A 12,844-nucleotide genomic window follows, 5' to 3' on the forward strand; every position below is an offset into this window, starting at 1 on the left:
CGCAGTAGAACCTTCTACTGGCAACAGTCGTCGCCAAACATGTCACACGTCACGAGGCCTGAGCGTGGCGTATGTAATCTGTGCGACATCGCCTACAACTCGTGGCACGACATTGTTACTCGCACCCTGCTCACCCTCCTAACGTTCCAGGTTATAGGTACCTCTATCGTACTAAAGAATATCGCTTTAGTAATCACTGTATTATTGCGGTGTCGTTCCCCATCACCCTGTACTTCCACTGTATTCACCGTGTCTGCAGTTGCATGCTCGTGCAAAGCTTACTAAGACAGCTACTGTTGCTACTTCCAGCTAAACCCCGCCCTACTAAGGAAATCACAGCCATTCTAACGTGATTAAAGGGCTTGAGGAGCAACAGACTGATGTCCACGAAGAATTCTAAGACTTAAGGAAGCCCACAAAACGCATGAAGGAATATAATATCAACGCTCTGTAGCAGGGTTTCTAAGCTAGAGGCGTTTCACAAACATCCTGATGCCACACCCAAATGTCAAATACTGTAATTTAAAACAAGACACTGCAGCTCTCAAGGCTGCAGTTATTGACGTGAGCAACCGACTGCGTAGAAACATTTTACTCTTTCTTGACATCGACGATGACAAACAAAGGTTGAAAGAGTCGGAAGATAAAGTTTTTGCGTTCTGCAAAAAAACTCATTTGAAATCGTTCCGAACAGTATCGAGCGAGCGCATTGCATCGCAAAACATTTCCATGAAGAAAAAGCGGCCCATAATCGTTAAATTTATGAACTTTAAGAGCAAAGAGAAAATACTGCCCTGAGGGCCTAAACTAAAAAAAACACAAACTTTGCAACAGTAGAGGATTTCACTTCTGACATTCGTCTTGCTCGCTCAAAGCTTCCCAAATTCATCAGACCTGCGCATAGTACACTTAAGCTTCGTCTTGACAGGCTGCATGTCGGCATAAAGTGCTACTATTACGATTCGGCTTACGGCTCCGTTCTAGAATGTACCAAACCACCTGAAAATCTAACAGAAATCGACAAACCTACCACTCACCTGAACAAAAACAGTAAATGACGTTATTCGCCCCACCCAAACCTTCATCAGCCCCCCTCCCCCCCCCCACCCATCTCCGGCATCTGTCAAACTTGAGCTTTCGCAACGCATTCACAAATATTCGCAGCGCAATACCAAAGCGTGACCGTCTAGACAGTTCCGTATGTGATGCAAACTGGGACACTCATCTTAATCGAAACGTGGTTACATATGACAATATTGACCGTGAAATATTTCCACTTAAACTAAACTTTCTGCGGTATCACCGCGAACTAATCGGACGTAGTGAGAAAGCCATTCTCATAGCTGTCAAAAACAGCATAGCATCGTCACTTATGTGTAACGATGACATAATCGAAAGAACTGTGTACGAAATCATTCCCACGCAGTAAAAACTGTTATCGGCGTATCCTACAACCACCTGCCAGTGAACCGTCTTTTTTGGACGTGCTCAGCCCCTCCCTCACCGGAATTTTAAAGGCGTACTCCGATGCTCCTACCTTCCTTTTTGGCGACTTTAATTTTCATCACAATAATTGGCCCCAACTCTCCGTGCCGAACAGTTCTCAATCGGACGAAGCAAACCACCTTGTCCACCTGTTACTCGATTTCAACCTTAAAGTAAAAAACCGTGGGACTATAGGTAATATACGCTAGATTTTCTATTAACAACGCGCCCCGACGGAGTTAGAAGCGTGACGTCATTTCACGGCTTGTGTGATCACGATCTCTTCAATATTTTTATATAGCACTGCCATTAGGAAAACAAATATTAAACAAAGTAATGAGGAATATCAAGAAAGAGAACTATGAAGCCATAATGATGAACTTGCTCATTTTACGGCGAATTTTGTGACTCGTAATTATCCCGCTGCGTGAACGCCATTCGGGAATTGTATACAAACAATCTTCTCGAATTACAGAAATAATTCATACCAACGGAAACGTAACCTCCGACTCGAAGAACCAGGGATTCAGTAGGCAACTCAAGTTGATTCTAAACCAAAAATAACGCCTCTACAGACTAGCGAATAAAAAAAACGGACACATGGGAAATATACCACACGTGCGCCAAACAGCACATAAAAGCACTTACCGAAGCAAATAACATTTTTTTTCTTCGAATCTACTATCAGTTCTTAAAAAGGCTAAATGACAACCTAACAACAGTGATCACAGGATCAGCAGCATCTGAGGGAGAAACAGCACGTAGGAAACAAACAGGAAAATTAACTCAGAAAACGAAGAAACTAATTGACAAACGTAAGAACGTGAAAGTTTCGAGTACGGAGGATCAGGCTGAATTAGCAGAACTGTGAAAACTGATCAACAGAAGTAAAAGAAACGGCATTCGTGCGTGCAACATGACAGTGATCGATGAAACGCTGCACATAGGGGGAAACTAAAAGCAACAAAGAAGAAAAGGCGAGAACAAATTCTTAGGTGTACATGACAGCTGAATAGTGGCTCGTCTGTGCGAGATGTTGCCGAAAAATGCGCTATCGACGCCTGCTTCGTTTATCGCCGAGCAGAAAGAGAAAAAAAAAACAAATGCTTGCGGAGTTGTTAACTAACTGACTGACTGACTGACTGACTGACTGACTGACTGCAACGGCTTACTTGCACGAATGCTTTGCTCTGTGGACAGCAAATGCACTCGCCATGTGTACAAGTGCGGCCCGCACACACACAGCTGGCTCGCGCTGCATCTTTTCAAAGTGCTACGAGTTGTGCCGCGCCTCCGCCAGATGGCGCCACTGGTCCCGCGACCGAGAGAAGACGCAATGAAACATCCCCCTCGCGAGGGGCACGATCAAATTCAGAGCATTTCTGGGGCGCACGACGTTAAGTAGTTTGCGTTACGTTAATGTTGTTGCACTTGTGGCAACTGCTGACGAGAGAGCGCTCGTCAGCAGTAATTTGAATTAGTCAGCGATATAAGGCGCGTTCGTAGCGTGCCATTCTGTGTCGGCTTTGTGGCGCAGTGGGTAGAGCACCATGTACATTGCGTTCCGCCCGCAGGGTCGAGGGATCGAAGCCGGGCGCCGGATAGTATTTTTTTATAGTAGGGACAACGACGGTGCGGACTACGGACGTCAACGCGGGTGACATCGTGAGTTACTGAAATGCTCTGCATTTAAAACAAATCCCTGCGAATTTTGGCGCATTCTATCTCCCAAGTGTACGTGCGAACAACTCGAACTATCAAGCTCTGATGGTGAACCAATACACCGCAATCAATGTACAACAGTTCTGAACAAGCACTTCACCTCCGTGTTCATCTCTAGCTGCGAAACCATCCCACAACCATACTCGCTTTCATCCAACACGTTCCGATATATCGTGATTAGCCCTGAGAGACTAACCAGCCTAATTTGTAATCTGAAGCTGTCCTTGTCAAAAGGTTGCGACAAGATTAACAGCAAACTGTTAAAAAACACAGCATACTTCTCTAGCCATATCCCGTATTTATTACTAACACAACCATTGCAATCAGGGTTCGTAGAAGACAATTGTAAATTGTAACACGCTGTGCCTATCTTCAAAGCTGGTAACCGCTCACTAGTATCCAACTACCGCCCTATTTGCCCAACTAGTATTCTTTTTATATTTCTCGAGCACGTCCTAACTTTTAATATAATGGCTCACCTAGAATGTGTTAATTGTTTTTACCTGCACAGCACGGCTTTCGGAAACACTACTCATGTCAGACACAGCTCGAAGAATTCCCCAATGACTTACTACAACGAATAGACAATAACCTACGAGCACACGATGTCTTTTTAGAGTTCTAAGCCTTCGACCGTGTCAGCCTTAACCATTTACTTGCAAAACCATCGATTAAACACTCCTTTAACTTACTCTCACGGATCGAACCCTGCCTGAAGGGACCCACACAATTCACCTCTGCTGATCATCATGAGTCCGATCTAACCAACGTAACATCCTATGTCCCGCAGGGGGCACGTCTATCACCACTATTTTCCTAATTTGTATAAACGACTTGCCCTGAAACTTCACATCAAAACTCCGACTTTTTGCTTACGATTGCGTTTTGTAAACTATTGTCGCCACTAACGATCACAATAGTCACAAAACGACATAGACATCTCCCTGTAGTGTAACGAATGGCAAATGCCATTGAACTTAGCAAAGTGCAAATCGCTATACTTCTCATAGAAATATGTCAAATCAGCACACCTATCATATTGTTACTAGGAAAGTGCAAGAAATAGTGGTGTATTGGTAGGTACTTTCAGAAAATCAGTCCGAGTAGGAACAGTCACCAGTCACGCAATGTGGTGGTGGTGGTGGTGGCCCGAAAAATGGCGCATATCCACTTAGGGGGATTGGCCAAGAAGAGTTATGTTTTTATTACAATCAATCATGACAGGCAAAATAATGCAGCAGAAGAAAGAATTTTGTCTAGGTTAATGAGATAGAGAAAGAGAGAGAGAGAGAGAGAGAAAGCACCAAAAAACAACAGAGAGAAGAGTAGGAAAACCATAGTAAAAGTCAGCCTAATCGGAATGTTTTTAACACTGCAGACGAGCTGTCTCTGAAATGAAAGAGTGGATGGCGTTGCACACGCACACGCGGCGTCAAAATAAGCCGGGGCACGCGAGCGCGTGGCAAAATGCATTGCCGCGACACCTGACGTTGCACTTCTGGTGTCGAGACATCGATGTGCGCTTGCGCGTCCAACCACGCTCGCTAGCCTGTCTTTTACTTCGCTTCAAACGGTAGCGCTGATCACATTCAGAGATTGGCGCCAGGGGTCACTTCCTTTGCTCAACATGTCTTGCTCGCACACGCTTCAGCGGCCGAGGGTGAGAGTGAAGATGCGTTGCTCGCCCTGCCCTGCTATGACAGATAACTAATCTTGCCCGTCGCGCAGTGACAAAATTGTGTCTCACATATGCTCTCCCATTTCTGTATTTCTAACAGCGACGCTGTTCTTGGGCTGGGCTTGACTACAGCGTGTCCTTGTATCGTTTTACGCTCCCTCCGGAGTTCCCAGCAAAGCGTTTGTGTTTACAGGTAAAGCCGACTATGCGAAGATCGACGGAAGCTTGGTCTTTGTAAGCTGGCCTTCCGACACTGCCTGTTGCGCATCGAAGCATGGAAATCTACGGCGAGTGTATGATTAAAGAAAACGGCTTTAACTCATGTGTTATTAAATGTATCCAAAGCAAGTTATATGAAACTATGCTGATAGGACGAGTATACCGCTATGCCGTGGATTAGATTACTTGTAATTAGGTAGTGAAGTTGTAAATGTTGGAGAATTAGTTTGTTGTCATTATAACGCAATCTACGGAGAGTGATTGCCAGGTGTTATAGAAAACGGTCGTACATGCGGCTCCTTTTTTTTTCAGTAGATATTAATCACACTCCGTGGATCGAGTTTTATTATTTTTTCGTAAAACATGCAATTGGTTGTTAACAAAGAATGAGCACGCAAACAGAATACGAACTGAAGCGAGAAATAATCTATTTTATGAAGGTGTGATGAGACTTCACCTTGCACACGTTCTGAAACAATTAAAAAAGGGGAAACGGGAGAACAGTTCGGCGTGGTCCTAGGTTTGACCAAAAATTTACGAAAAATTCAGTGCTCTTCCACTCTGTGAAGAAGGATGACCATTAATGCCGCGGTGCCGAGCCTCAACGTGAGCTTTGACTGGGTCCAAGGGGTGCACGAAGCAAAACACGTTTGTTTGTAATGTGCTATTCAGCATAGTTCCTGGTTAATTGACTGAATGAACTTTTGATTAACCAGAGTTTTCTTCCGGTGGACAAACACGGGGCTGTCCGTTTCCCTCCCATAAAATCCTATATGTACTGACAGCGGACGAAAATTACACAATATTTACAATTTCACTGTGAACCATGCAATTTTGAAAATATAAAACCCGGCTTTGTGTTAGATTCGTCTTAGCGGCTAATTGTCATATAATTTGTTTCGGTATAGTTTCAATGAAACATGCGTGAGAGCTAGTTTATGTGATGGTATTCCCTCCGAAGATTGACTTGATTAAATGTTCAACAGTGGATGTGGGAAAGCCATCTTACAAAGATCAAGCTTACAACGATCCCCTTAATGTCTGCTTCACCTCCTAACATAAATGAATTGCTGGGAAGACATTTTAAGGAACAGCCCTTTGGCGCCCTTTTCTGGGCTGAGCCGCGTCGGCGTCGTCGTATCGAGCGAACGATGGGAAGACCGACGAGTGACGGAAAGCAAAGGAGGAGAATGTCGCGAAATTAGGAGGGGAGTAGGTTCGCCGTTGTGGCGCGAGCCAGCGCTCTCCGAAAGTTTGTGGTGGGGGAAGGGAAGGGGCAGTATGCTGTGCCCACACGAGGCGCTCGACGCTTGGAGAAAACGTGAGGGGGGCGTTCACACGGCAATGATGTGCGTTCGCTTAATGCTATGTTCAGACAAAATACGTAACAGTCGTATCGTGCGCTATGGACGTAACAAAACGGCGTTTTACACAGTTCGGTTGGCTGAGACGTCAAAGGACGTCATTACTTGAAGATATTACGACAATTGCGACAACACTCTGAACCCGGCCTAAGACGCAGTTCTTGTCTACATGTTGTCTACATTCTTGTCTACATTGCTCATTACCGAAGACGATCTGCTGGATCCTAGCCATAGACAGCTTTCCTGTAAAAAAGAATGCAGTATTTAAAACTAAGATAGCAGTCCCGTATCCATGTATCCTTTGTCAGAGCAGCACAGAGCCAGCAACGCATCTTCACCCTCGCCCTCGGCCGCTGAAGCGTGTGCGAGCAAGAGGGGTTGCCCAAAGAAAGGGGCCCCTGGCGCCAAGCGCTGAATGCGACAAGCGTTGCCGTTTGAAGCGAATGAAAAGACAGGCTAGCGAGCATGGTTGGACGCGCACGCGCACATCGGTGTCTGGACACCAGATGTGCAACGTCAGATGTCGCTGCGATGCATTTTGCCACGCGCTCGGGTGCCCCGGCTTATTTTGACGGCGGCTGTACCTATGGCATCGGCCCAGCCTAGTCCCCCCAAACTACAAAAGCACCGGTACAGTCAAAGGCCGTCCAAGACGTAGCAGGGGAACCTCCAGCAGCCTTCTCCGATGGTTAGAAAATCGGCGGCAAAAAAGAAAGCAATTCTCTTCGGATTCAATTTCTTAGAAAAAGTGGCACATGCGGGAGGTTTGCCCTATATAAATACCGATTAAGTGGCGGCACACCACAACAAAAAGAAGTCAGCAATACTTCGCACAAGCGATTTTGGCATAAACTTCTCTTCCAGCGGTACCTGAGGTGTTCAAGTTCAAGATAACTGTTCAGACTATGATCGGAAACATCTTGATTGAGCAGGTATTGGCGATAACGTGCCAACAACAAGCAAGAAAACGGGGGAAGAACCCCGACGATCAGTAAAGCCAAAGCTGTTTTAGCTAATGTGTCAGCATTTCTTTGAGGGTTAAAGGGAAGGTGAAGCGGTTTTAGAATTAAAAGAAAATTTGACTAGCAGCAAGTACACATTGAATATTTCATGTGTACGAAATATTTTCGCAATACCTGTAATTGAAGCGGCGCAATGAGCAAACAAAAGTGGCCCGATGCCCCGCCCCCATCTCGCCGCGCGATGCCGGAAGACCGAAGAGCGCGGGCGAAAACCGGCTGAAAAACGTCATACCTGGACTTCCGGCCGGATCGGCCGCCTCAGCCGTGCTCTTTTCGCCGCGTTTCCTTGTAAATGATACTTGTTGGTGTTGTGGTTGATAGCACTCATTTGTACAATTTTCGTGTTCAAAAAGTATGCACGAACGCCAAACGAGGCATACGTTATCATGCCGTATTCCTAAGCAGAATAACGGCACGCCGGGATGCTTGATAACATACGGAAGCGACAGCCGAGGTGGCTGTGTTTGATGACAGAGAATATACTACACTACGTTAAATACTTTGTAAACCGCTCCAATGCGGTTTTTTTTTTTTTTGATGCGACGGACGCGAATGTTCACATTAGATTCTAGATTTAGGAAGGATGGGGAATACTGCTGTACTTTGGCCGGGGATGTTTCGTTCCATTCCAGAAACAAAGTCACATTTGTTCAGGAAATACTTGTTTCGTTAAACGCGTCGGTTTTCTTTCCCTATGGGCTCAGGACAGTGTTCAAAAAAACAATTTTTTGGCGAAACTAAAACAAGGGGCCAATCCTGATAGAAGTTCTCTCCCGGCTAAGAGGTAAACAGTATTCCTACAAAGTAAAAGAACCACGACAACCAGATTACTTATTTTGTAAGTATACATGTCACGATAAGGTGATGTTTGTCTGGAATTTAAAAAAAAAAAACACCACTCCGAACCACCACCGTGCCATGATTTGTGTTGACTGCGGGGGCCTAATCTTTTGCCCAAGATTCCGTGTGGCTGCATATTATAACCTGGCAAGCACTTGTTGTCACTGAATCTCAAGTGTGCTCCATTGATAGTCGGTGATATATATAATGATGACACTAACAAAAATTAGGAGCGAAGAGTAAATATACGGCCTCTGTCCGACTAGCGCGGTAAATGCTTAAATCTAGAAATGCTGAAACAGGCCAACGATTCATTATCACAAACGTTTGGTGATTGTTACCTAAAGAAACGTAACTACAACGTAACAGCCTTGTCCGACTGGTCTGTTAATTATAACGAGGTGGCCGTAATCTTGTAGCAGAATGCTCAACGCACAAGCGAAAATCAAGCAGCCAATAATGCTGAGCAGGCACTAGTATGCTGTAATGTTTTCAGAATAAACGCATGTGAAGCAGTAAGACGCCACTCATCGAAGTGCAGCTAGCAATCGCGGAGGCGCCGTAGCGCCGCTGCCGAAATGGCGCGCGCGTGTGGGTCTGTGTACGGGGATGAGTAACGGGGCTGGGGTGGGCGACAAAGAACAAAGGAAATGCGGAAGCAGAGTCTGCCTGTTGGTTTATGCGTGTACCGGCAAGACGTGTCTCGCATATACGTTTACAGCGCATGAACGCTATTTTTTCGCGCAGTGCACGTACGTGCTTTTCGCTGGTAGATTGTTTATAAAACGCCCATTAATCTTCGGCATAAATGGTTTTGTGTATAATAAGAAACAGTTAAGGCCGTACCTAATATTAACATAAGGTATAAAATCCCCCCATGCTGGTTGCCTAATTCAAAAATATTTTGATGGAACCCACTAGTCGACGTCACAATCACTGCTTTGGGGTTCTCTGTCGTGTAAAGCAAATTTAAGCTCCAAGATAATTGAACCAACAGCACGGGAAATTATAAAACAAACTTCCAGTCATGTGCGAAAATTAAACTGCAAGCTAAATTGCCGCAAAGGCAACCGTGCGATCGTTCGCAATGCTTCCGACAACCCGCGCGGCCGAAGGGTGTCCTCCTTTGACGTCATGACGGGCGCAACCAATCAGGGGCGTCAAGACAAAAAGCGCGCGTCTTTCAAACGGGGCCGCGCTTTTTGCAAGATAAATGCCACTTGGACTCATGTACGATAAATTTCAATGTGATATTCGGAATCGGCGCGTAAGAAACTATATAACTGTTAATCTAACTCAAATTTTTTGGAAAGCGCTTCAGCTTCCCTTTAACCCACAGTGGTTGGGCAGCCAAACGAGCCGAATCTCCCGCACGTGAGTGGGGACGCAGGAATAAAAAGTTTTCAGAATAGGATGTAAAGTTTCTGATTCTGAGGAGAGAACCATACACACGGACAAGCACTCGGTGAGTAGCATCACGGAAGAATTCGCCGGATCAACTTTCAGGATTGCAAGGAGTAGAGCAAGACATTCTCCATTAAAAATGGGGATAAAATCTGGTAATCTCAATGAAAAAGACCAGTTCAATGTCGGAGAGCAAATACCCACCCCAAGCTTTTCGTCTCTTTGCGAAATGTCAGTTTCAATGACCACGTGGAATGGGTTTTCGAACTGGTGCGCTAGGAGAATGTTATTATGTTAGGCGGGAGAATCTTAGCGTTTTGGGGAAAACTATTATCAAACGAAATCCGTACTACTGTGGATGGTAACTGCAAGGCGGGAACTGAAAGGAGGGTGGTGTTTAATGGAGTAAGCAACGAATTGGCAAAAATGACCTGTGGGCGCCGGAGACGAGATCAATAGTAACCAAAAAACGACATTGCATGCTGAAAAAAAACAGCCTGTGATCTTGCCAGCGCGGCCTCAAAGAACTTTGCGAACGCATTGAGTGTTAGGTATTTGAACCTGGAGTTCAGAGTTGGGACTCCGGCTTCTAAGTACAACACCCTAATCGGGACGTAAGCGGGCAGGCCTAAGCAGCAGCGCAATGCTTGACGTTCAAGCTTCACCAAAGGCGAGAGCTTGTAGGTTGCAGAGCCAAAGAATGAAACGCACCCAAATTATAAGACTGGGCGAGCATACATGCTGTAAATCATCAAGATAAATCTGCTCTCAGACCTGATCACTTGTGGCTACGACCCCTCGAAAGAGCGACAGCGCGGGAGCCTTTCGCTGCAATGTGCTCAATGTGGAGGCGCCAATTCAATTTACTCTCATATATCACTCCAAGGTAGTTTAGTGAATCAACCTGCCGAATGGATTGTTGTCGATTGGATAACAAAATCGATATTGTATCCGTAAGGGGGAACACGAGAATGGCACACTTATTATTATTTAACGAAAATTTCAGAGTGCCCAGCCATAATTCCAGAGCGTTCAGACACGACTGAAGAGAAAGAAACATGGAATTAATATCCTGCGAAGAAGAGAAAAAGGCAATGTCATCTGCATAAACGTATGTTTGTATATCAGGTTGACTAGGTATGGAGCTCAAGAGCACATTAAATAACACTGGGTAGATTACAGACCCCTGGGGAACTCCACGCGTCTGCTTATAACGAGAAGAGGCGTAGCCATGCTGGTAACAAAAAAACTCCCTGTTTTCTAGAAAAGCCGCTATCCACGCAGTGATGTACCCAGGCAACGAATAATAAGCCAGGATATCTAGGAGGATGCCATATTCCGCGCTGTCGTAAGCTTTTGAGATACCCAGAGTGACCAATGCTGTAACCTGCTTATTCCGTCGTGCCCACTGGATGCGACTTTCGAAGTCTATATGTGCCCACCAAATGGAGCATCCTTCTCTAAAGCCAATTTGTCTGCAGTTTAGGATATTCTTATCAATCAGAAACTTGTTAATCCGGGGAAGTAAAACGCGCTCAATCACTTTAACTAGAGTAGATGTTAGAGTTATCGGCCTAATGTTATCAATCGAATAACTGAGCTCCGGCTTCTTAGGGAAAGGCAGCATTTTGGCCAAATGCCATTCAGGTAGTATCGATGCGTTTCTAAGTGAAGCGTTAACTACATTTAGCAAATCTGCCAGAGCTTCAGTATATAACAATTTTATCATTGCGGTTGTAATAACATCCGAGCCTGGCGCAGACACTTGGAAGGAAGAAATCACTTTACCCAGTTCGCCTATAGTAACCTCTTCAAAATCAGCTGAGCCTACAGTACGACGGCTTGTAGGAGGAATCCTTGTCGCAAATCGCAGCTGTAGGTCACCAGCCATATTCTCTAGGAAGTCTACGATTTCTTCCGGCGTACGAACCAGTGAGGGTGCGTTCAGAGAGGGGGTCCAGATTTCCTAGACCTCATAAACTTGAATAATGCTTTTTTACGATGTGGTTCTGATAGGGATGAAAATCAGCCAATGTTAAAGGATTTCTTTGCACGCAATACAGTTCGCTTGAAAGTTGCGCGGTAAAATTTAAAATTAACCCAGTCAGCCGGACTCTGATTGTTAAGAAACTGCTTCCAAACGGCTTTTCTACGTTGTAAATCTCTGGTACATTCTTCATTCCACCAAGGACTACACGAGTTGTTGTGCACTGATGGAACAGTAAGTTTTGCTTTACGTATGGAATCATTAAGAGCTGTTATCACGCTTTAAGCCTTGCAGGTTTGTTCCAAAGGTGGAAACGTAGAGAGTGCATTGCCCAACGCCAAGGAAAATTTAGTTAAAATAATGAATGAATGTACTCTGTGGTAGGTATTTTCGCTGAGCAAACTATTTCGAAAAGAATAGGGATATGATCACTGTTCGTCTCGCAATCAACTGTTGACGACGAGGATACCAGCCCTGATGTTGCAAAGTGGCCGCGGTACGAGCGAGAGACGAATCCTCGTCTTCCTCTTTATTCCCTGTCAGCGCTATGCGCATAGCCGGCATTGCGCGGGCACATAGACCCTTGGTCTCTCAGGCGGCAACCATGTGGTTTCACTACATCTTCCTCGGAACATAAACCCCGGGAGGACAAGCACCATCCCGGTGCTCGGTAGCACGAAGAGGAGTGGGCGCACGGTAGGGCTGGAGGCGTGTCATATGAACGATATCTGATTGACGGCCACTTGGTGAACCCGTTGGCAGTACTGGAGAAATCTCGTAGGTCACACGTGTTACCTGGCGCAAAACACGGCGCGGACCGTTTTAGCACCACACACGTTTTTGAGACAGGCCCAAATGACGACTAGGGGACCATAACAAAACGAGGGTTCCAGGGGAATAGCTAACACCCCTGTGGCAGCGATCATGCCGAATCTTTTGCAACGTTTGGGGTGCTGAGAGTTTTGCACGAGCCACTTGGCGTTCGAGTTGGGCCCGTGTGATTGCTCTGTTAGCGTATTCCGTTGCAGCAGTGCAGGAAGGAAGCAATGTGTCCATCGATAATGTCGGCTCTCGTCCGTAAAGATCAAAGGGGGAGAATCCAGTCGTGTCATGTCGGGAAGAG

This window comes from Haemaphysalis longicornis, unplaced genomic scaffold, assembly GCF_048455015.1.
Source record: "Haemaphysalis longicornis isolate Haplotype H1 unplaced genomic scaffold, Haemaphysalis longicornis Haplotype H1 scaffold_115, whole genome shotgun sequence".
In the NCBI taxonomy this organism is placed as follows: domain Eukaryota; kingdom Metazoa; phylum Arthropoda; class Arachnida; order Ixodida; family Ixodidae; genus Haemaphysalis; species Haemaphysalis longicornis.